Source organism: Lycorma delicatula, chromosome 6 (genome assembly GCF_047948215.1).
Source record: "Lycorma delicatula isolate Av1 chromosome 6, ASM4794821v1, whole genome shotgun sequence".
Lineage (NCBI taxonomy): Eukaryota > Metazoa > Arthropoda > Insecta > Hemiptera > Fulgoridae > Lycorma > Lycorma delicatula.
This window is the reverse complement of record NC_134460.1, coordinates 39,097,937-39,123,557: the sequence shown is the minus strand read 5'-3', so window position 1 is coordinate 39,123,557 and position 25,621 is coordinate 39,097,937. Positions and strand designations below refer to the sequence as shown.

The window sequence follows — 25,621 nt, the reverse complement described above, 5'->3', positions numbered from 1 at the left end:
CGGTATTCGAACCCACAACTTTCGGAATGAAAGTCACAGAATTTTAAAATAATAACGGTTTCTAACTCGAATGAGTATTTATAACATAAGTTTTTTATATAAATTTTAAACTCATTTTGTCACTGGAATAAATGAGTTATGCATTTTAAATTTTAAGTAAGGCACCTGAGAAAATAAAAAATCTGGCAAAGTATTGCATGACTCTCCCGAATGTTAATAAAAAAAAAAATCTAAAATATTTAGAGCTAAAAAACAGAATATATATTTTTTAGAGGTGGAGAATAAATTTTAAGAAACATTTTTCTAAGAATATTCATAAATAGATTAAGCTTAACAAATTTTCATAAGTAAAATTTTCTCTGAATCTAACATCCCCTTTAATAAAGGCTAAATTTTAAAAAGAAATTTTAAAAAAAATTTCTTTGCATTTTCAACGGGGTTATATAATTTTTTAAAAAATTGTAGATATTTCTTGATAGCTAAATGTACGAAGTATAAACTTTCAAAATATTGTTGAAAAGATTTAATCCGAAAGGGAAAAACGTAAAAGAACAAAAAAAACCATATATATTTAATTTTAGGAGATGGGGATTGATTTAAAAAAAACCTTGATATCTATCTATATTTGTAATGTAAGTAGCAAATTGCCTTAGTAAAGTTCTCTAAAGTGTCTCTGAAGAAAATCCTGTTTTTTCACGATATCCCCTACCCCTTAACGAATTTTGAAAAAAAAAATTAATATGATCAATGCCACTTATGTGGAAATATTTGAGCCAAATTTGAAGAAAATAGGTCACTCTTAAGATTTAAGTCCAAAAGTAGTGCAACATACATACGTGAGCATATAAGGAATTCATACTTTTTTTTGATGTACAGGAAACTAGTTGGATACTAAAACATAAAGATTAGCAGAAAATCCAAAACCCCATTTTCAACATGATCACCATACTTTCACTTTTAATATAGCTATTCCAGTTATAATTGCCGGGAAAATAAAAATGGTATTCTAATTCATTATTTGAGATAAAAGATGCACTGCTATTTCGTAACTAAATCTCATACAAATAGTCCCGGTTTCAATTCTTAGCTAAGGTCTGGTATGAATCCGTTATCATAAAACTTATATAAACAATCAAAATAAATAAATCTGCCGTTACTAAATAAGAAAATATTCGCTTCTTTTAAAATAGTGTGCATTAGTTAGACCAAAATAACAACTAATTATAATTAAGAATGGTCTCTTAAGACATAATTTTTAATATTATTTCATCATGTCCTAAAGGTGATTCCTTTTAAATGAAAACTAATTTTAAAATACTATAAGGATTACTCACAAAAGATCATTACAAAATTGAAGAAAAGACTGCACTAATAAAACTAGAAAAACTGTTATGGACAAAAATCTAAAAATGCTTCGTTTTCCACCTGTCTGACCATGTGAATTTTTTTTTATAAATCATAATTTCTTAAAACTATTTAAGAAAATGGTACGTATCTGTTACGCTTTATTTGTGCCATCAGGTGCTGCTACCTAGCGAGGGCTAGAGTTCTCCGCCAAGCTATGATCATACGATGGTCACGCCATGTCCTACGTCATAATACCGCAAGGAGTGGTCATTATGATGTAGCGACCTGCATGCATTCGACGCCAGAATCTGACCCAGAACGGTCGTGTTGTACTTTCAGTCCGGATGGACATGTTCGGATGAACGCTTAGTTTATCCGAACATGTCCATGTTATAACATATAAGTAACTTATATGTTAAGTAACATATGAGTTATATGTTAAGTTTAATTATATGTGTAAAGTTATGTATTAAATGTTCAATTACACGTTATTGTAATGTCAAGACTACAAGCAATGAAATAACAATTCAATAAGCAACAAGGCGTTGTTTCAATTCATCACCTATGCATCTACAATTCATACTCTCTCTAAAACCTACCACAAAGGTTTTATGGTCCTCCACATGGCAAAGGCCATAACTGTATCTTATTTGTAAGTACTTGCGTAAGTAAAAAATGGAAATCAATAAGACAATAGAAGTTAGTTATTTATTTGTTAAAAAAATAACTCGGCTAATGTAATTACATATACTTCAATACATTATTTTATTAAATAATTTTGAAGCGAAGCTCCTAAATGCAGGTTTAAATAAAGGTTCTAATTCAAAGGATGAGGAGTTAAGAAAAACGAGCTCACCTCACGAAAACGCGTCACGCGCTAGTTACATATATCAATACTAATATTTGATAAGCTCTTTCTCTCACACTCTATCTCTCCTTCTCTCACTCTTTTATAAGGCTTATGCGTATACGCACGTCTCTCTTTTTTATAATATACATATTTCATTGTTAGTTCATATTTCTTATTAATAAAAAGTTTTATCATTTATGTATATTGCGTAATTCATATAATATTGCATAAGAAGCTTCGCTTCCGTAGTGTTTTTAAATTTTTTTTGTGTACAAAGTAACTGATTTTATTAAATATCAGTATTAAAGATATTTTAACATTTCTATAATTTCTTTGAAAATGTCATTTATCTGCGATGTTTTTTATTTTTATTTTTGGAAACTTTATTTATAAAAATATGTTGGTTAATACTGGTTATTTATAAGAATTACATACCAAATTTTGAACTTAATATCTTATTTAGATGAGAAGTTATTAACCTTTTTTTATAAAATAAAAAAATACAAACAAAAAAACGAAATATTATTAAATCTATGTTCACATTAGAATGATTTAGAGCTATTTTCTGAAGTTTCAAATGATCTGTTGTAAACACTCTGTACTTATTTCTTCTTTATTTTATCGTAACTAATGATACAGTAAGTAAATAAGACATAAACATTTTTCTACTGAAAAAAATACCGGACTATCTTTTAACGATAACACGTCTTTAATAGGTTGATGAAATTACCAGTAGATAAACTGCCGAGTAGAGTAATAAAATCAAAAGTAAATGACACTATCGATTGAAAGAGAGATTAGCTAAATTTGGATTCGAAACGTCAGTTCAAGGAGAGATATAATCGGCATTATAGAAAAATTTAACAGTGTCTATCGATTTAGAATTCTTCTCCAGATTTAACCCATATAACTGGTAAAGTGAAAAAATAAAATATCTTCTAGAGAAATCCAGCCAGTAACATTCGTTTTCTTTTCTAACAAATATCCATATACAAATTTCCAATAAATTAATTTTAAATAATTTATTGAGTGTTTAAAACATAATATGTAGCATTATATTAGCTAACAGTTTAATATTTATTCAATAATTACTAAAAGATAGAGCGGCAAAAATGGGTGAAGAACGTGTCAAATGTAAACGTTATCCGACACTTAAAAAAGGGATAGATTGAATTTACGTAATCATTCGACGTTGAAATTCTAATTAAATCAGACGATTCCTTTGCTGAGTATCCAAATTTATTCAGTGTTTTCCAAAACTGCTTAGCATTGTGGACATTACTTAACTTATTTTTGAACTCTTTAAAAAATATTTTTTCTTTAAAATAAATTTATTATAATATAATCAACAAAAATCCAGATTTTTTAAGCTTTAAACATACTAAGTTTTTTTCTCTATATAGCCAACATTATATCATTCCTGGGTATATAAGATCTGACCTATTAACGAGTAACAAACCGCATGCGAATTAATATTCTGTTATAGTAGAGAGAAAACTATTGTAAAATTCATTCAGATTAGCATCGCTCATAAAATCTAAACCGTTTAGTAATAGTTTATATGCACCTATTTTTATTGTCCTAAATAAATTTCCTTCCATTAAAATCGAACAGAATAAATTAAACTATGCAAATTAAAATTTTTTTTTTAGCCAAAAGACGGTAAATTTCACAAGGCTAGGCTAAAGTAATTACATTAGTAATTACCAAATCGATAACACCAAATTCTGACCACTATGTAAATTTATCGGCTCTATTGCTATTAGATTTCCATTAACAACTTACAGCCCATTACCTAAAAATTCTACTATCTCACCTCTCTTCTATTCATTACCGTATCCTTATAGAGACGTGTATTTACAAGTGTAGTGTTATTAATTATACGAGGATTACCAACATTTTCTAATCTAATTTGGCAATTTAAATCGCCGAGAAATAAATATTCTAAGTCACAAAATTTAATCGTATCTCAAAAAAGAAGGTACCAAATTTTCTAACATAGTTACAATAAAATCAGTAGGACGAAAATAAACGAAAGCAGTAATAAAATTATATCGAGTAGAAATTATCAGAATAGTCATCCATTATTGGGATATGTCAATAACCTAGCATTTAAAGTTAAATTTAATCGGTGCCAGAAGATCATCGATTAACTGAATCGTTCCTTCTCTTTTAAAGTATTACTGTGAATTATTTTGAATTTGCTTAAAATAAAATAATTTAACTCAGGTTCATTCGTTATTGAAGGGTCGGACGGAGGTTACTTGTCGTTAAATTGGCTGAGCTCGTCATCGATTTGTTTAAATAAACTTAATTGATAATTAATTCTCGATAAGAACACACGACTCTTGATTAATTTTGTTAAATTAAACAGCTCAGTGGAAACCTTTTATAGCATATAAAAAAATTTTCTTTATTTGAATTCAAGAGTAAATATGAACGTATGTATATTAAACATGTTTAATAAAAGCAAATATAATATGGAATAAGGAAAATTGTAGAATAAGTCACTACGTCTTCACTTTTATTACACGTAATGACACGGTGCTAATTTACTTACACGTGATTGAATGTCCTTGATAATATTACATCATTTTACTTAAGCTGCATAGTCTTTTCATAAACATTATAAAGGTGTTTTTAAAGAAGTTTTTACTGGAATATAAAAAATAATAGAGCTCATTATCAATAAAAACGGTGTAGAGAATTTATTATGCTAAGCCGATCAAAATGCTGCATTTTATTATGTGAAATGGCATGGCTTTGATTCTCTTAAAAAGAAACCCCTTATAACAAAACAAAAAACTGATAAATAAATTATCGTAAATGCAGGATTATGGAACCAAAAATATTTGACTCGATGTGACAAACTTATACGAAAACTGATTAAATGTTCACGTGAAGATGAGCTAGATTTATTGAATATTAAATAAATTTAATACAATTTAGTTAAGTTCTTACCCAAAATTGCGAAATAAAAATTATCTAATCGATACATTTTATGTATACGTAAAAAATAAGAGGTGAATTTATTTACAAGTAAAAAAAAACATAAACATTTCTACATTTAAACTCCTTTAAATGCAGATAAACTGAAATATTTAAAAATATGTTTATTAAAATTAATATTATTTTATAAAAACAAACTATAATGAGAAAAAATATGACTAACTTTTCATCTCTAGATGCTGTTACAGAATTATATTTACTTTATTTATTATTATTTATTTTTAAAGCCGAAGTACACTTTAACCTTATTTAAAATATTTCACTTTTCAACTGAAATGAACGCGTTCCAGATGGTTGAAATTATTAAAAACACCAAAGCATATAAACCGGATGGTATTTGGCAACCTTTAAATAACTTTTCAATAATAATTAAAAATAGAAAAATGAAATTTAGCAAATCCTACTACGTCGAACAACATACATCTTAAATATTTCAATAATGGAAATATTTTATAATAAAATAATAATAATGATATGTAAAAATAATAGGTATTTGGTGTCTAGTGTTATTTAAACGAACTTTAAAAATATAGAAAGTAAATATAAATTAAATTGTTTTCACTAAAGAAATTTTATGAAATAAAATAATTTCATTTTAAAAATCACTAAAAAATTATGTTTCACATTAAGTAATACCACAAAAAACTAATTTTACTAAATTATATCAAATTTAACTATATAAAAAAAATGTTAAAGCACAAAATAAATTTTTCACACATTATATTATTACTAATATTCGATAAAAATAATACAAAATCATAAAGTCGATAAAATATCTAATCAAGAATAAATTCGTTGTTAACTTTTTAATATTCCGTATCCTCGACCTAAAATCATTGTCGTTAAAGCAATTTAATCTATAGAGTTACTGTCTATTGTTATTGTCTAAGATCGTTTAATCAGTACCTAATTATTGACAGTAGTCCGGTTTATTAATTTTTTTTTTTAATATTTAAATATTCATTAATATTAGTTGTTCGGTTTATTAAGAGTACTTGATAAAATATCAATCGATACAACGATGAAAAATTTAAAGACAAAAACTATTATATTCATCGTGATATTACAGCTCTTCATTTATCAGTTAATGACAAAAAGGTTTCGATGTTGCTGTTTAGTTATTGTAATAAAAAATGGCAAAGGAAAAATGATGGGGCTTTTAGTGAGTTCTTAAATTATTTCAAATCGAGTACGGTTAGGATTACATTGTTATCGATATGAAAAGTAGATCTAAATACACTCCTAGAAACAATGGACTAGAACCGATAAATAAAAAAAAGAACACATCCTTTGGGAGCAGCCTTCCAGTCGGCTAGTTTTTACAACTTGTGGAAAATTCTATCATAAGGAAATTGTCATCAGATGGCTATCTCGAAAATCTAAATTATAAATAATATATTAGTGATGACAGCTTTTGAATATTAATGTAATGGATGAAATCAAATCCAAAGGTTTTACGCAAAAATGTTAATTCATCAATATTTTATGTTATGTCAGAGTCATATATTTCGGCCAAAAAGGCAATAGCTTTGCTCAGAAGCTCTCCTGTGTAGTACGGTATTGGAGTCCCTAGCTGTCCGAACCGGTCGCGGTTGTGCTTCTCGCTTTCGCTGCTTGCAGCGGGTGCGAGAAGCACAACGGGTAGTGCTTATCAGTAGTAGAAACCTGGTTAGGGTTGAGCTGACGTGAACTTGCTGTGCCGAAGTCTTGCACGTTCAACCGTGAGTCAATCACTTCGGCCCTTGGAAAGGGTTGTTCCATCGCTAAGGGTCCGTCGACCCTTAGCGATGGTTCCATCGATGAAGAGTTCACCACTAGAAACAAAGATGACCGAATGTATTAAATACACGATTGTGTCTTTAATACTTACTTTCCTTGCGGATTAAATCAAGGAGGGATCGACTGATTGATGCCTCCTTGATTTATTCTGCAGGGTACAGCCAACATCAGGATTTGCTCAAGTACTATCCTTTTATGTCCTAAGGATGAATTATAGGAAATGTCTCTTCAACATAAAAATTTATCATTTTATAATATTTTTTCATGTGGAAAAGATATAAATAATAAATGTCTACGAACATCATATGCATCATTTACAAAAATAATATAGTTTTAGGGTAAATAGAAAAAATAATAATTAAGAATAAATATTAAGTTTAATAATTAATAATTTTGTGGTATCTAATATTGTGGTTTCAATATTAGATCTTTTACATTTTCTTTAATTTTTTTTATCTGAGAATAGAAGAAGAATATTAGATTTTTGGGTTGTCTTTTAATTTTTGGTTGTAATTTCATAATTTTTTTTTTACGGTTACTTTTGTTATTTACTTATTCCGGTTATTTTTTTCGTTATCGTTTTGACAATTTCCACATCGAAATTAAAAGAATATTTTTCTTCGAGATGTAATGAATAGTATTAAAAATTATTTAATCTTTTTTTATGTATGTAGTGTTTCTTCCAATAAGTTTAGTTTAAAAAAATAGTGAAAAATTGAGATCAGTGAACAATAAAATTATATTATATACACAATACATGTACGTTGCGTGCGTGTAACGCAGTACGTTTTGTACACTTTATAAAGTGTGCAAAAATAACTACCTCAAAAACAGTTCCTGTGAATTACTTAGTGCATTTTTATCATTAAAAAAATAATTTATCTAGCAAAATCCTGAGCTAGGATCAATCAATGGAAACAGGAATAAAAGGATCAAAGATAACGAAAAGGGTAAATAAATAATGAGAAATAACGATCTACCCACGTAGGAACTGAGGCACGAGAGAATAAACTCTTCCAAAAAAAAAAAAAAAAAAACAGTTTCAAGGTCTCTTCTAAGGAGTGAGCGTCCATCCCACCTACTATCCTTCGGTATATTTGAATATCATTTAAATATATGAAAGTAAGGAGCACATTAAACATTTTAAATTAAGAATCTTCTGTTTACTAGTAGATATGCAATTACAAAATTGTATTTCATCCATGAACTAAAGCGCTACTTGATAATAAGGTCAAGCTTGTATAAGGATCACATTATAGTCCAAATAAATTGCCGGTTGTCTAATATTTCACTTCACGTCCCTTCCATCATTTTAGGAAAAAAATCATTAATAAGAATATAGGTCGAGAAATATGTATCTTTATAAGTTGATGTTACTTTTTTAAAACAAGTAATTTATATTTTTTGAATGGATAGTTACATTTTAATGAAATTTAATTTTGTTGGTTAATAACTACCAGTATTAAACTAAGTTACACGAAGCTCTCTCGGAACTTTCATAACCTATTCTATTCGTGAAAATAATAGAAAAATCCATATAAACATAGTCATAAAATCCTTTGCGAGTTACAGCTAGTGAAAATTTCTCTCGGATTTCAGCTACCCCTGTGAAATGTGGTCGTACTGAAATTTTTAGTACGTTAATGAAGGGGCAAAATTGGTGATTTCTTATGGTTTTTGACCTGAAAAACCCGAATAAAATAGATCCGAGAACCGTATCTACAGTAGTTTTTGAGAAATTTGGGGTGAAAACCAATAAATTGTAAAAAATCCTGTTTTTTATGTTTGACGTACTTTATTAAATGGGCAATAAATGTAGAAAACCTTTAAACAAAACCTGTAGAGAATTTAATTTTGAAAAAAAAATGGTGTAAGATAAGATGAATAAAACAAATAAATGTTATAAAAATTTGAATTTTATTTAGAAACAGTACATTACTAAATTTGTCAGAGAAGTATTTATTTAATGTAAACAAAAAAATTCTTTTTTGGTGATAAGAAAATTTGTAAAAAAACATAATTTACCGTTAAAAATTGTCGATAAATATTTAAAAGAAATTTGAAATTACACAACAATTTTAAATAAAAAATTACTTGGATAATAACTTTTTTATCAGTTAAAAAAAACAATAAATTATTTGAAAAATTATAACTTCAAAGTTGGCAGTAAAATTACAACAGCTGATCAACAATGCGCAATATTGCATTAACCCTTTGCACGCTTTTGTCGAATACAGTTCAACATCATAATTTATCGGTACCGCTCCTTTGTCTAGTATAACTCGACAATGAAATTTACAAGTAGCACTCCTTTGACGAGTATGGCTCGACATTTTTAAACTGACCGCGGCTATGCACAGAGATTCAAAAACGAATTGACATCTGTTTGTAAGATCGTAAAACCACGTAATATAGACATTCAATATTGATATAATCGAAGATATATCGTTTTACCCGTAATTACGTTCTCGAAGTTAGGTTGTGAATTCCGTGAGTCGGCATAGCCACTACGAGTCATTCTAGTAGTTTTTTAACAGATTCCTATTTTGAAAATGGGTTTAATGATAATAGTGATGAAGATCCTGATTATAATTTTGAAGAATGCGATCAAGAAAAAGCTATTCTAGACAATTACAATGAAAGTAAAGGTAGTGATGATGAAATAGTTGAACACCAAGGTAGGCCTACAACTAACGTTCCAGAAACCCAGGTTTGCACCCAGAAAATTCTTCCACCCACAAAATATCACAGTGAAAAAAATTATTGTAATGGACATGTAAGACCTATTTTTTTCATTAAATGAAGTTTTTTGTAAAAAAATATTAATTTTTTTGATATAAACAATTTTAAATTTTACAAATTTGCGGTAATGAACCACAAATTTAATTAATAACTGACAGGGAACTAATCAGAAAATTAAGTAATCAAAAAACTGGAGACCCAATGGCACAACTTGATTTCATAATTGGACAGTAAAGGATTAATGTTTAAATCATTCTGTAAAGTACATTTAGTATATCGGGTACTGCAAACTGTGCTGTCGTTAGCGAAGGTTTTTTGTGAATATTAGTTTAAACGTGATCGGTTTACCGTTGAAGTAATGCCGTACTTATTTACCAAAAAGGAATACACTGATATGATATTCATTTTGGGTGCGTGTAATGTTAAAGCTACTGCTGCTCCAGTAGAATATGAAATACGTTTTCGAAATCGCAGGATTCCAGAACCCAAAACAATTAGCGCGACTTTTTCACAATCTTCGGGAAACTGGTTCACTACCTAGTATTCATACAAGCTACGAACGATCTGTCCAACACGGCGCTGTTATAGATGAAATTATCATCGATGCAGTCTAGGCATATGTACACGACGACTTTATAAACGGATCGGAGTTTCACATTCGATGGTTTGTAAGACGCTTAAACAAAACAAGTTTTATCCTTATCTTAAACAGACAGTTCAATATCTACACTCAGAAGATAGTCCGCTTTTCTTGGAATTCTGCAACTAGAAATACAAATCGACAACATTACAACTGTTTTGTTTACCGACGAGGCAAATTTCACTCGAGATGTAACTTTACAGTATTCAATCATCTCTACTACTACATTAACTTAATACAAATCACCTATTTCCTTCAGTTCAACAGATCTTGTCGGAAAGTGTTACCGAGCTTGCTTGTAAAGCTACTTTGCAATACTTTGTTTAACACTCATGGTTTTATTATAAACTGATTTTTGTAACATTAACTAACGCTTATATACTAATGGAAATAAATAAGGATAAAAAAAACAAATAATTTTATCTAATTAATTATTTATTGATCAGTTCGTAGATATACGTACAAATGATATATATAACTTTACAAATACTAAACCAGATAAAAATTCCATTTTTCCAATTTCATACACGAATATTCATAATAATTAACAATTGGAAGATTCATTTTTACAACTTCAGTTTTATTACCAAAATCTCTCTCTCTTTTTTTTTTTTATTATTATTTCAATCTGCGGTAATGGAAATTCTTTCTTTAAAATACATATTAAATGGTGTAACGATATTTTTTCTGCCGGGACGAAACCGATGATCAACGAATCCCTGCTAATATCAAATTCTGATTCGCAAACAGTCTCTCATCTGATTCCTCATCTGCTTCCTTTGCGAACAGATATTCGCTATGAGACGAAAACGAATGTATCGCTTGTTTGTAATGTTTCTTCGATCGGCAAACTGTTTCTAGAACAAAAAATACAAAACCATTAGAAAGCCGCTTTTATACCATAGACACTATCGCGCGTATGAATATAATGAAACGCAACTCAACTTATTTTCAGTTTTCAGCATTACGCAGGTCGGCGACGCACTTTCATACTCCTCAAACGGGACGTCTTTGCTCTTCCACTCAAAATTTCAACTCCGCATTCTATGAATTCTACAGTATCTAATATGCCAATGAAATAAAACCCTGTTTCTATTAGGCTATCAATATTGGGAAGTTTTCTCGGCCATTCTCGGTACGTATATTTTAATATATAGAATACATCACACAATCAAAACGGAAATTCTGGAGCCAGTTGGTACAGGAGATCGACTCTGACCCGTGAGGGAGGCCTTACGCGATACTGGTTAGAAGTGTCATTAGACCAAGGGCACCACCTATGACATCTGCGCATGAGACGGTGAACATTGTAGATGGGATCTTCCATCATGGGAACGTAACACTTCCTGAGGGCGATGATGGCGCTGAGGTTTCTCCATTCTTTACTACAATCTTTAATGAGGAGCTGAAGGCGGCGATCGTCCTCCATAGGACGGAGTCCGCCCGTAGGAAGTGTTGCCTTCAGATAATATCGGCCTATTCGACGATTTCAAGAGAAGCGGCGGAGGTGTAGCTGAACTCCCGCCCATAGATCTCATCATTATGCAGCGCAGTAGGCTAAAGGAACTAAGCTCACTGCCTACAGACGAAAACAAGCGTCGGACCCAGGAAATATAGGACGAGACAATACAAATGTGGCAGGAGCGATGAGATCGGGCCACGAATGGCAGATGGACGCACAAACTTATAGGAGACATCAAGGGGTACTGTCGTAAAGGCCATGGCTTGCTAGTGTATGAACTAACACAGTTCTTGGCGGGTCTTTTTATCATACCTGCATCGATTTAGACTTGATCATACTGACACCTGCCCAGAATGCGAAGAGGAGGAGAGACTTCCTTACACGTCTTCTTTGTATGTCCTAGATTTACTGATACACAAAATGAGTTGCTGGGAATACAGAACCGAACACATATGTTTCGCCCTGATGAAACGTAAAGGACACTTCTGCAGGAAGGCACATTGGAGGGTGGTGGAGGACTACATCAAAACTGTCATGCCAATGTTACATTTTTATGAAGAGACCCGAAACAGGGCATGGCGACAGAAGGCGTGTGTGAAGACAGGCTCTTGGCTGAGTACTTAAGGGGTACTCCCGTGCGTGTGGGGGTTGTCTGAGTGCAAAGAGACTGAGGGCATTCCATTCATATAACTGATGGTGATCGTAGAAGTAAAAAAAATAATAAGTATCTGTCCTGCCTGATAGAGAACAGGTGATATTTTGGATGAGATGATTGTGTGCTGATTTCTTTTTCCAGTATGTCATTCTCACTTTAATATATTTTGTATGTACATGCATTCTTTTCATAGTTGCTACATTTTATTATGATCTTGTTGTGCTTTGTTTTTTGACTTTGAGGTGTCTCCTGTATAATTCTGATATCTCTGTTGTATATATGATTAGTCTGATTGACATGTTCCTATCATGTAATATGATGTTGATGTATTTTGCTAGTGCATTATGTTATTTTAATGAATTATATTATCTATTTTTCTTTGTTCCAGAATCTTATTGTGATCTGTCTGGATGATCATAGGATTTTGTATATATGATGACCTCTGAAAGGGGCTCATTTGATTTGATTTGATTTGATATGTTTTGATGTACTGTCTACATTAATGTTCTTTGCTTATGTGGTGTTTGATCTGAACAAGTGTGAGTTTTTCTTTGTTAGATATGTTGTATTTATGTACATATATATATATTTTGTTTTGATTTGATTTTGTTTGATCATGATTTGTATTGTCTGTCGTTGGATGCATTTTCTTGACGTAATATGATGTTGCTGTGTATTTCTTGGACAGTTATGTATTGCATTGTGGTGTATAAATATGTGAGAGGGTGTATCACCCCTATTTCTGAAGTAAAGCTTCTTTAAGTAATTCCAGGAAGGGGTAGCCACAGGTGTAGGTTTAGTCGGAAGTGTGCAGATACACAAATACATTTAACAACATCTTGCAACCTGTTAGCAACCCTGACACTGCCATATGGTGTCTGTAAAATGGATTCCCCATCTCTACAATGAAAAAAAAAGGTTGGAAAGCATGCAGTTTACTGTTACTGTCTTACATTATTTTGTATTATATGACAGTATTTTGTATTACATAACGGTATAATAAGTTTTATTAAACTATTTTAATTATAGATTATTAAAATAATTATTCTGAAATAAGGTTACATTACTAAAAAAAGAAGCATATTTAATTTATTTAGATCACTAAAAGTAAACAGTATTTGGTTCAGTTTCATAGCATGTTGTTGGCTAGTATGGCTAATTACCAAAGTAATCAATGTTATTTTTTTAAAAAATCTTTTCTCAATTTAATTATTTCTTGATAAAAATTAATATTTAAATATGTTATTAACAGATAAATTGTAATTGTTATTTAATTTAATAAAATCTAATAAATATTTATATTACTGTAACTATTTAGTGTATCAATAACTATTTGAATGAAACATGTTTTATTTTTAAGTAATGTACTTGAAACAATTCCAACTTACAAAATATTAGACAGCATCAGTATAACAACTGGAATAGTTGAATGGACTATACAAAAATAAATATCTGAGTACATAATAATTAAAACAGAACGGTTCACACAATAGCGCAGTGTAAATACACATTTAAATACTTTAAAGTATTGATATATGTACTGCAACATAAGAAGCCAACTTAACATAATAATCATTTAAGATGGAACAATTGCATAACTCATATCTAAAATAAGTGATTAAAAATTTAATATAATAGAAGAAAATTTTGAACCCAAATCAGAATTAATTAAAATTATTATTATACAAAAGACTACAAACTCCAGACTGCAGAAGTTATTATATGTAAAAACTTTATTTATGATTTAAAATGTTTATTTTTTTTAATTAGTTGTATTAATAATACTATAACTGAAATTATAATAAATTAAATACATGAACAAATGAAGTAAATAAAAAAAAATCAAATATTTTAGAAAACATTAATGAAGATTTTTTCGTTTTTCGTTCTGGCTATGTCCAGTTTTCTCGTTCAGTCGATCTTGGCGCCACTTTTCGCAGAATGGCTTCAACGTCATGTGGCACTTTATAACCTTGTAGTAGCCCTGAGAAGGGCTGTTGTTGCCGTCGATTGGCTTCGATGGCTCGCTGTAATTTATAACCCTGTGGTAGCCCTGAAAAGGGCCGTTTTTTGCGTTAGCTCTGAGGAGAGCTGTTGGGTCCGGAAGCTGGTCTCCGGACCAGCCAAGTCGACTTGGCTGTAGTCGGGGAGTTGCGGCTTGTCCATTGAAATCAGACCGGGCTTCCCCTCAGCGGCAGTTGGGTCCACTACAGCGTGGCCGTGGTGGCCCCCAGAGCCCCGCAGTGTCGGTCGTCTTTCGGCGACGCGGTTCTTCTCAAGCAATCCACGCTGGGCCGGCTCCTATTGCTGAGTCTGCCGGCCAGGGCGATTGAAGCCCGGCGAGCTGGAGAGGGAAGGTAGCGTCCGCGTTCAGCGGCTCTCTCGGCGGGCCGGCCAGGCCCGTTGCTCCAGCAGGGATGTTGGCATCCGCCAGGAGGTCCCACGTTGAGGCGGCCAAGGAACTTCTTCTGTCTTTTTCCATCTTCTTTTTCTTGGTCTTCTACAGATGGTGGTTGACGATAAATTAAAAATTCTCTGTCGTGCACGCTCTTTTATTGGAGCGTGAGAGTGGTGGGACTGCAGCGCTGCTATGGTGGGAGTGCAACGCGGCGGGAGTGACGCTTGCACCAGCGCGTACGTGTACTGTACTCCCATTGACATCTGAGCCTGCTATCGTTGCCGTCCGCCGATATTAAGTTAGGCATATATGTGGTAACAATATATATAATTTCAGAAAATAATGATAATCAATGTACTATAATAAATAGTTAAATTAAAAAGAGCTAAAAAATATTGTAAGAATATAACAAACAAAAATTCAGTTACATTGAGCTTACTTACCGCAAGAAGTTGCTGTACAAATGATATGAGATTCATATGCATAAGTTTAGTTCTCCTGACAACCAGTTTTTCATTTGGCTTACCATATGGAGATAAGAGCCATCACCAGCTGCTATACAGAACCTAGGCAGTAGTAGAGATAAAAAATCTGTCAATATTTACAGAATAAATGTAAATAAAAATATATACAACACAATATTAATATACCTCTAACACATTCTGACCAGCAGTTAGTAAGCCAAGAAAAACAATGGTTGGAAAATAATTTTAAGAACAAAATGCATTATGCATTATAAGCATCGTCAAGTTATACCAAATTTTATAATATAATAAAATTTAAATTTAACTATTTCTTCTGGATTTTTAATTTACTTAACTTTTTCTTACCAAACATAAATTTAAACTGCCTAAATGTTGTGTAAATGTTTGAACTTAAATTATAAAATCACTACCTCATAACATATATATATATTAGATGCCATAACAAATCTTATTGTGATTATGTGATTTATATCAATCAAATAACTTCCAAAATGTGGCACAGCCAAAGAATAACCAGCATTCTAAACCACACTTACCAGGTAAAGCAAGGACTAAAGTGATTTTCCTTGCCTTCTTTACAGAGTTGAATATATCATCATACATGTACACACAAGCTCATTGAAATACAGATGATCTTCTGGCCTACAATGACACCTTCACTGTACTGACTACATGAACATCATTACTTTAGGAAAAAGTAAGTCCTATTAACCTAGTCTACAGTGGTGCAATGGACCCAACTTGAAGCATAGACCAGTAACTCTTCTCACGGAATAATATCTGTTTAGGTGTGTCAGTGGGCAGTATTACAAAGGATGATTGTTAAACAGACCTGTTAGCTTTACTAAAGGTGTTTCTTTTTGTCCCCTTCTGGATTCCTTCCATTATTATATTTTCTACTACTTTCTTCTTAATTCGCAGGAATCCGTTACTCAGGTCTGTTGTACCGGTCTTGTTACAATATTATCAGTCCAGAGCACTTGACTGACTACATAAGTATATGATTTTAATAGTTATGTTGCTAATAACCCAGTATTCCAAACTAAACTATTCTGAAATTTTCAGATAAGAGTAGGAAAATATGTTAACATATAAATTTATTTCTTAAATAAATAGAATGACATCATTATTAATATATGAGTTTTAAATATTTCAGTCATTTATTTATATCTAAATCAAATTAGTTTTTTATGCGATTCAATTTTTATGTTCCATTAGCAATTCAAATACTACAATATCTTATTTATATTTTGAAATTTAAAAGAAAGGTTTTTTATTCTTATGATATTTTTTTTATGAGATTATAATGGTATTTATTAATAAAATGTTAATTTATGTAAACTATAATAAAAAATTTAATTTTATAATAAAATATTTGTATTTTTATAACCTGTATTTCATTTCTTTATTTTACGAGTAATATGATTTATACCATATTTGTTAGTTTTACTTGCAACATTATATAAAAAGAGATCAAGAACTTTTGTGAGTCTGTTAATTTACTCTCTCACTCGTATGTCCTATTTTTAGTTTATTAATCCCACTTATATGTCATCCTTATCAGAATTTCATCAAAAATGTTTACCAAGATTCTGCAGCGACACATAGAAAAAACATAGAAGTAAGTCCCTTAGTTTTGTTAAAATACTTATACATTGATAAAATTATTTAACTTTTAACAAATATTCTGTTTTATTTAAAATGTTATAAATTTATAATAAAACACAGTGGATTGAGCTTACTTTTATATGTATTTTCTCTCTTTTTTTAAACATATATAATTTTTTATCACCAGTATAGTAATTCCATTTATATTATTGAAATAAACCAAAATGTCAATAAAGTTGACATTACATGACAGTACAGATCACACCCCAGCACTAGAAAAGGCATGCTTCCCAGACTGTTGGAAAGACACAAGATTAGTCTTTATTCCAAAAACCAAAGACCAAAATCCAGGAGAAACTACATACAGACCGATATGTCTGTTAGATACCACTGGAAATTATTCGAACGAATGATTGTTACCAGACTCGGGACTGAACTGGAAACGAGAAGCAGATAATGTTTTTGGTATTTTCTTTCAAACTAAAGAGTACAGGATTGTTCTTGAAAAGAGTACCTTTCAAATTGCCCTATAAATAACAATCTGGTGATAAGAGATTCAAGAACCATGGTGATTGTAGCCCACAGGAAATTACACAATATCAAAATTCATATAATAATGCCATAGTTGTCAAATCGGCACTGTGGCGTATAGCAACATCTCGCTGTAACCAGCAGTTTCACACTTCAGTTTTAAGCAAAATTACAGAATTTATCATAATTTCTGAATCTCCAGTTAATGTTTCTCTGAGAAAATGGGCTTGACTACTCTTCATTGTGAAATCACGAACCAACACCAATTTCTTGAGAATACAAACTTTTTATGAAAAACTCATGTTAAATGATCAGTTACATTTCCTGTTTCCCAAAATCTAAACATTAACAAAAAGTACTTGATCTATTTGATACTATACTATGGAAAAATTTACTCATAAAAAACATTCTAGGATTCAGAATAACACCAAATCAAGTAATGTATGCTGGGTTTATGAAAAGGCTTGCTTACTGTATGTTGCAAAAATAATAAAAAATACTAAAAATAATAAATACTGTGTCAGTACACAGCTGAAGGGACGATGAGTCATATGATAATGTATAATTTTGATCTTGTCTACTAGTCTCAGCAAAATGTCTGCCTCTAAAAATCTGTCACAGCTTTTCTCTGTAACAAGAAAATTACGAATGTCAGATCAATGTTCATTTTGGATTGAGTGACTTTATGAACAACTGTATTTGTACCATTTCATCCTTAATCTTTCCATTTTTTCTTGTAATGGTTCCTCTATCCTTATATCTTTCTTTGATCTCTGATTCCTTTTCCTTGTTTCCATAGTAGTCCTTAGAAACTTCAATTTGCAATATGTGCTCTCTTGATTTCCTTTCTTTTCATAATTCATGTCTGTGCTATATAGTGTTAAGATGTGGTATGTATAGTATATCATTATCTTACATTTCCAGAAAACTTCCCAGCTGTAGTTAAAATATCTCACACTTTTAATGAATAAATGTTTATGTAGCTCTCTCACTGATTGTTTTCTATATCTTCCATATTCTCTATTATACTACTAAGATACTTACAGCTACCTGTTTTACACCAACCTTCCATTTATGGATCTATCTGTTTTCCAGTTACAATAACCACCTCACACTTCTGTACACTAAAATATTCCATATTTATTCTACTGTTTTACTCCATTTGTTCAGTTGTCGTTCAACTTGTTTTTTTCCATCATTGCTATCATTGTCCCCTCCAATTTTTTTATCCCACATTCACCAAACACCATAAAAATATAAAGTAGGTAAGTACTGGTTAAAGACAGGGTTATAATTTTTAATACTAACACCAGTACAAAAATATTTATTCTAAAACATCTTCAGTAAAATATAATGATTTTAAATCAGTGTGGGGTTGTGGAAAAGATTTTTCATTTACTAATGAAAAATTTACAACTGTTTGATTTATGCTGTACTCAGCATAATTTACAACAGTTGTAAATTGTATGTAATTCTTTTCTTGAGTCGCCTTACTTATTGCTGAGTATTTAATTACAGACAAATTTTCATTTATAATAAACAATATTATATTCAAGAATTTACAAAAAACAGCATTTAGACAACATGTAATCAGGTTAGTTTTTTATTTTTATTTAATATTATAAAAACTCTCATTATCTGTAAAGTTGACTGTATCCCATTACCAAAGAAGTTCAAATAATTGATATTTGATTGCACCAACCTTATTTACTTAAACAAATTGAAAACCAATAAAATAAAATATGCAAAAGTTATAAATAATGCTGTGTTCATACAACTGTAACACAAAACTGTTTAAACATAAAACTACAACCTTCACATCTAATAGTTTTACTGGCATAAAAATGTACTTCATTGTATTATAGTGATAAAAGACAAATTAAGTATTCTAAGTAATAGAAGAATTCAATAAAAAATAACACTTTTAATAATATTTATTTTTTATTATTTTTACAAAAATTCAATAAATTTTGTACTTTTATTTGATTGTTATATTCTATAATTTATTTGTTGGACCACACAACATTAGGTTAATGATAATATATTAAAATATTCATTCATTCTCTAACATTTTATAAATTGGAAAATAACAATAACCAATAATATAAGATTTAATATTTGTAAAATTGTATTTTTAAAAGAAATCAAAATTATCATAAAGTTATTAATAAACACACTGATAGCCATAATAGTGGATTAAACATCTAACACACTGGTTGAATAAATACGATGAATCAGCTGGTTAACATTCCACCATTGCTAAATCTGTTTTTACTAATTTAAAAAAAAAACTATTATATATTAAACGTTTTTTAAGAAGCCTGTGATTTATAGTGTAATACAGATTATGAAATAAGCAAAATAAATATCAAAACAATATCACCAACCAAAGAAAAAGAAAACATAAATTGATGGCTTAATGTAAAGAACACTGTAAAGTAGTCATGTAAATTTGTAGTTGCCGAAAAGTGTTATATGGATTAAAGTTATGATTTTTTATACAGAACTTCATTTTTATTAATAAAACTATGCTTAGCAAAATTAAGTTTATTCATTAGAAATTAAAGCTGATGTTTCAAAGACTATGAAATAATCATACATGTCCGTTCTGTCATCTTAACTAAACATAAAAAACAAATTTGAAGATAAAAGATTTTATGAAATCACATGAAATCTCTTAGATTCCATAACTATAACAGTTGTAAGCAACTTCAAATGAATAAAAAATTACTACCAAAAAAGAAATAGTATTCTCAATAACATCCAATGCTAGTCTAAGAAGGAAAATAACAAGAAAAGTGATTTCCTGCAATCTGTTCTATTAACTAATTATAATGGTCTATTCAAAGTACTAAACAACAAAATTTAGTAAGACACTCTAATGGCTGAGTGTAATTATATTAGTAAAAAAATAATTATTTGTTTAATGCGCCTAACGAAAATACAGCTTTGCTGTGAAAGGCAGATGCTTGTTGTTATACACATTATACTACTCAACTCCTACATCAACGTTGTGTTTTTCATAATTTTTTTTAGAAATAAGTAAAAATATTTGAAATTTTTTTTGTTCAGCTTTTACTGTATCATTAGTGAAAAAAAAATTTATTTCAAGTTTACTGTTGATTTATTTTATTAATATATTTTTACATATTATTTTGAATAATAGTAATCAGAAGTGTTTATTTTAAAAGTTATTATAAATGCAATTAAAATATTATTGCAATTTTATTATTCTCATTCAACATTTTTTGTGTTTACTGATTTTTGTTTCTTGAAAGAAAACAAATAAGTATTAATGTAATAGATACGTCCACTTCTGCATGTGAGTTCCTACTTGTGTACGTGTTACTGCATTTCACCATATAAGTATATGCTATCTATAATATTAACCCATCTACACGAGCCTATGGTGTGTAATTTTAACTTGATTTCTTTGCATAGTGAAATGTTTTAATCTACTTGCATAATATGGGTGAGGCACGATCCTACCTTTTGGTACCAAGTCATGTAGAGCATCTTCATACCTTTTTACTTTCATTCCCTTCCCTACCGAAGTGCACACTTTAAATAATCAATGTATGATCTACATTAAAACCCCCACCCATCTACACAAGCTTATATCACTGTATACATGGAAACATGATTCCACCATGTTGAAAACATCTACCACAGAAAGGTGAGTTAACAGAGCCAATATGTGCACTTCGTAAAAAGATCATATTTTTAAAGCGCGAAAAATCCACAACCCTCTTCCATGCCTAGGTTGTTTGTGTTATGTTTCTGCCATAATAAAAGGACCAGAAGGGAGGTACCATCTGTAAAATCAACATAAAATTCATTTCAAAGATAAAAGCAGTACATGTGACATCTGTAACTCCTGTAACAGAAATAACTTTGTATCAAAAATTAATCCATTTTTATTTGATATTTTTATTCTTCAGAAATTTTTTGATTATTTTATTTTGATGAGTTATATGTGAATTATAATTTAGTAATTAATAAGTCCTATATGTTCCTTTCCCAAACAAAAATGAGAATTAATTTTTTTTGTCATTTGAATGGTTTGATGCAGCTCTCCAAGATTCCCTATCTAGTGCCAGTCGTTTCATTTCGGTATACCCCCTACATTCTGCATCTCTAACAATATGTTTTTACATATTCCAAATGTTGCCTGCCTGCACAATTTTTCCCTTCTACCTGTCCCTTCAATATTAAAGCAACTATTCGAGAATGCCTTGATATGTGGCCTATAATTCTGTTCCTTCTTTTAACTGTAATTTTCCAAATGCTTCTTTCTTCATCAATTTGCAAAAACTTCTTCATTTGTCACTTTATCCACCCGTCTGATTTTTAACATTCTCCTATAGCACAGCATTTTGAAAGCTTCTAATCTGTTCTTCTCAGTTACTCCGATCGTCCAAGTTTCACTTCCATTAAAGCTACGCTCCAAACATGTACTTTCAAAAATGTTTTCCTGACATTTAAATTAATTTTTGATGTAAAGAAATTATATTTCTGAATGAAGGCTCATTTTGCCTGTGCTATTCGGCATTTTATATCACTTCTGCTTCATCCATCTTAAGTAATTCTACTTCTCAAATAACAAAATTCTTCTACCTCCGTAACTTTTCTCTTCCTATTTTTATATTCAGTGGTTCATCTACATTATTTCTATTACATTTCATTACTTTCAGGTTGTTCTTGTTTATTTTCATGCGGTAGGTAGTTCCTGTGTAGAACTTCATCCATGCCATCCAATGTTTCTTGTAAATCATTTTTACTCTCAGCTAGAATTACTATATCATCAGCAAATCATAGCATCTTTATCTTTTCACCTTGTACTGTTACTCCGAATCTAAATTGTTCTTTAACATCATTAACTGCTAGTTCCATGTAAAGATTAAAAAGTAACGGAGATAGGGAACATCCTTGTCGGACTCCCTTTCTTATGTTCTTCAATTATTACTGCTGCTGTTTGGTAGCAATTGTTCTTCTATCTCTGTATTTGAACCCTAATTTTTTTTAAATGCTGAACATTTTATCCAGTCTATGCTATCGAATGGTCTATAAACCAGTCTATAAACGTTTCTAGGTCTATAAATGCCAAGTATGTTGGTTTGTTTTTCTTTAATCTTCCTTCTACTATTAATCTGAGGCCTAAAATTGCTTCCCTTGTCCCTATACTTTTCCTGAAACCAAATTGGTCTTCTCCTAACACTTCTTCCACTCTCCTCTCAGTTCTTCTGTATAGAATTCTAGTTAAGATTTTTGATGCAGGACTAGTTAAACTAATTGTTCTGTATTCTTCACATTTATCTGCCCCTGCTTTCTTTGGTATCATGACTATAATACTTTTTTTGAAGTCTGACGGAAATTCCCCTTTTTCATAAATATTACACACCAGTTTGTATAATCTATCAATCGCTTCCTCACCTGCACAGCGCAGTAATTCTACAGGTATTCTGTCTATTCCAGGAGCCTTTCTGCCATTTAAATCTTTTAATGCTCTCTTAAATTCAGATCTCAATATTGTTTCTCCCTTTCATCCTCCTCAACTTCCTCTTCTTCGTCTATAACACCATTTTCTAATTCAATTCCTCCATATAACTCTTCAATATATTCCACCCATCTATCGACTTTACCTTTCGTATTATATATTGGTGTACCATCTTTGTTTAACACATTATTAGATTTTAATTTAACTTTTCACACAGAATTTTCCTTAACTTTCTTGTATGCTCCACCTATTTCACCAATGATCATTTCTCTTTCCACTTCTGAACACTTTTCTTAATCCACTTTTCTTTCACTAGTTTGCACTTCCTGTTTACAGTATTTCTTAATTGTCGATAGTTCCTTTTACTTTCTTCATCATTAACATTCTTATATTTTCTACATTCATTCATCAGCTGCAATATATCCTCTGACATCCAAGGCTTTCTACCAGTTCTCTTTGTTCCACCTAAGTTCACTTCTGCTGATTTAGGAATTTCCTTTTTAACATTCTCCAATTCTTCTTCTACACTTTCTACCTTATCTTTTTTACTCAGATCGCTTGCGATGTCCTCCTTAAAAAAACTTCTTTACCTCCTCTTCCTCAAGTTTCTCTAAATTCATCTGACACCTTTTCATCAGGTTTTTGAACCCAAATCTACATTTCATTATCACTAAATTATGGTCACTATCAATGTTTGCTGTAGGGTAAGCTTTGCAGTTGACGAGTTGATTTCTACATCTTTATTTAACTATGATATAATCTATCTGATACCTTGCAGTATCATCTGGCTTTTCCATGTGTATATTCTTCTATTATGATTTTTAAACTGGGTGTTGACAATTACTAAATTATACTTTGAGAAAAACTCTATGTCGGTCTCCTCTTTCATTCCTTTTGCCTAGCCCATATTCACCCACAATATTTCCTTCCTTGCCTTTTCTGATGCTTGTATTCCAATCTCCAACTATTATTAAATTTTCATTCCCTTTTATGTGCTTAACTGCTTCATCAATTTCTTTGTATACACAATCTACCTCATCATCAACATGGGTACTTGTAGGCGTATAGGCATTAACAGTCGTTGTAGGTTTAGGTTTTGATTTTATCCTTATTACAATGATTCTGTCGCTATACATTTTGAAATACTTTACTCTCTTCCCTATCTTCTTGTTCATTACCAAACCTACTCCCTTTATTTGAAGCTGTGTCAATTATTCTAAAATCACCTGACCAAAAGTCATTTTCCTTTTCCCACCCCTTATTATTTAATTTTCTGTTACTTTTTAATTTTCTGGTGACCCCTTCCTTAGTAGTCCCCACCTGGAGATCCAAACGGGGGACTAGTAGTTTACCTTCGGAATATTTTACCAAGGAAGGTATCTGCATCTTTGTTATGAAAATGCAGAGAGTTACATTTTCTTGGGAAAAAAGCAGCTGTCATTGCAGCTATGATTGCTTTCAGCTGCACAGTACTCAGAAGATTGACTGATGTTGATATGGCCGTTAAGTCCTCCTGACCTACACCCTTAACAACTACTGAAAGAGCTGTTGCCCTCTTTCAGGAATCATTCCTTAGTCTGGCTCTCAACAGATACCTCTCCAATATGGTTGTACCTTCGGTCCAGCTATCACTGAGCACTCAAATTCCCTCACCATCGGCAAGGTCTCACAATTCATAGAGGGAGTAGAATTAATATTAACATATTAATGATTGCTTAAGTTTTATATATTTAAATAAAAGTACAGCTGCAATATCATTCAGTTTTAAAACAGATGATTTCTATGGCTATGTGAATGCACTGCATACGTTGTGTAATCCTAAACACACAAATATACGTATATATAAACAGAATAAGAAAATAATTCTTTCTACAGTTTGGATTACAAAAATTGCACGCAAGTTATTTTCCCAAACACATTTTCACATGATTAATTTAAAACTGATAAAATACTTTTTTCAAGCTAAAAAATGATGGACCAATTCACCTCGCTTCATTTTTAGTGCCTTGTAAGGGTAATTGGGCTATGTTACAAAGACTGTGTTACTTGCATACTCTATTACGTTTTGTAGTTTTATGAATTTTTTTCTGGTTTAAACGCTAAAGTGTGTTCAAAGATGCTTGGTTTTGTAGTTAATTATTGTTATTAGGAATATTTTTGTTTTTGACTTGTTATGACATAATTTAAATGCATAATTCAGAATAAAAAAGTTTTATAATCAAGCATGTGAAATCATCAGTAATATTTATGATTTAATAAAAAAGAATTTTATGAAGTGGGGATCTGAAAAATTAATCCCTAATCATTGATAATGCCCTGAATTACAACTCACTAACTGCTGATGCGCAAATTATAACACAAAAAAAGTTTTGTAAAAACGATTTGATGCCAGTTTTTTAAATCGGTTCAGCCAACCTTCGCTACAAATAAATCCTTTGCATTCTAGCTGATCAGCAAATATGTATGCCTTAATTTTCAAAATGAATCCATTTAGGGAATGTTTTCACTCCTCTTCACTTTGAACCATGTAATAAAGGTCTTATCCAAATCATATTTTTCACATATTCTTACCTTCTTTACCTGAGACTGACTTATTTGAGATAGTGGATGTAGAAAGG

The 25,621-nt window shown here is 30.7% G+C and overlaps 1 long non-coding RNA gene across 1 annotated transcript in view; it reads right to left on the bottom strand.

Annotated features, from left to right (window-relative positions):
- Window positions 1-10,783: 10,783 nt before the first annotated feature.
- LOC142327002 (uncharacterized) overlaps window positions 10,784-25,621 on the bottom strand; it is a 37,247-nt gene continuing 22,409 nt past the window's right edge. The window contains exons 2-3 of the long non-coding RNA XR_012756889.1: window positions 15,326-15,448; window positions 10,784-11,224 (exon numbers count right to left, since the gene is read on the bottom strand). This is a non-coding gene — a long non-coding RNA (uncharacterized LOC142327002). The remainder of the gene's footprint in view (window positions 11,225-15,325; window positions 15,449-25,621) is intronic.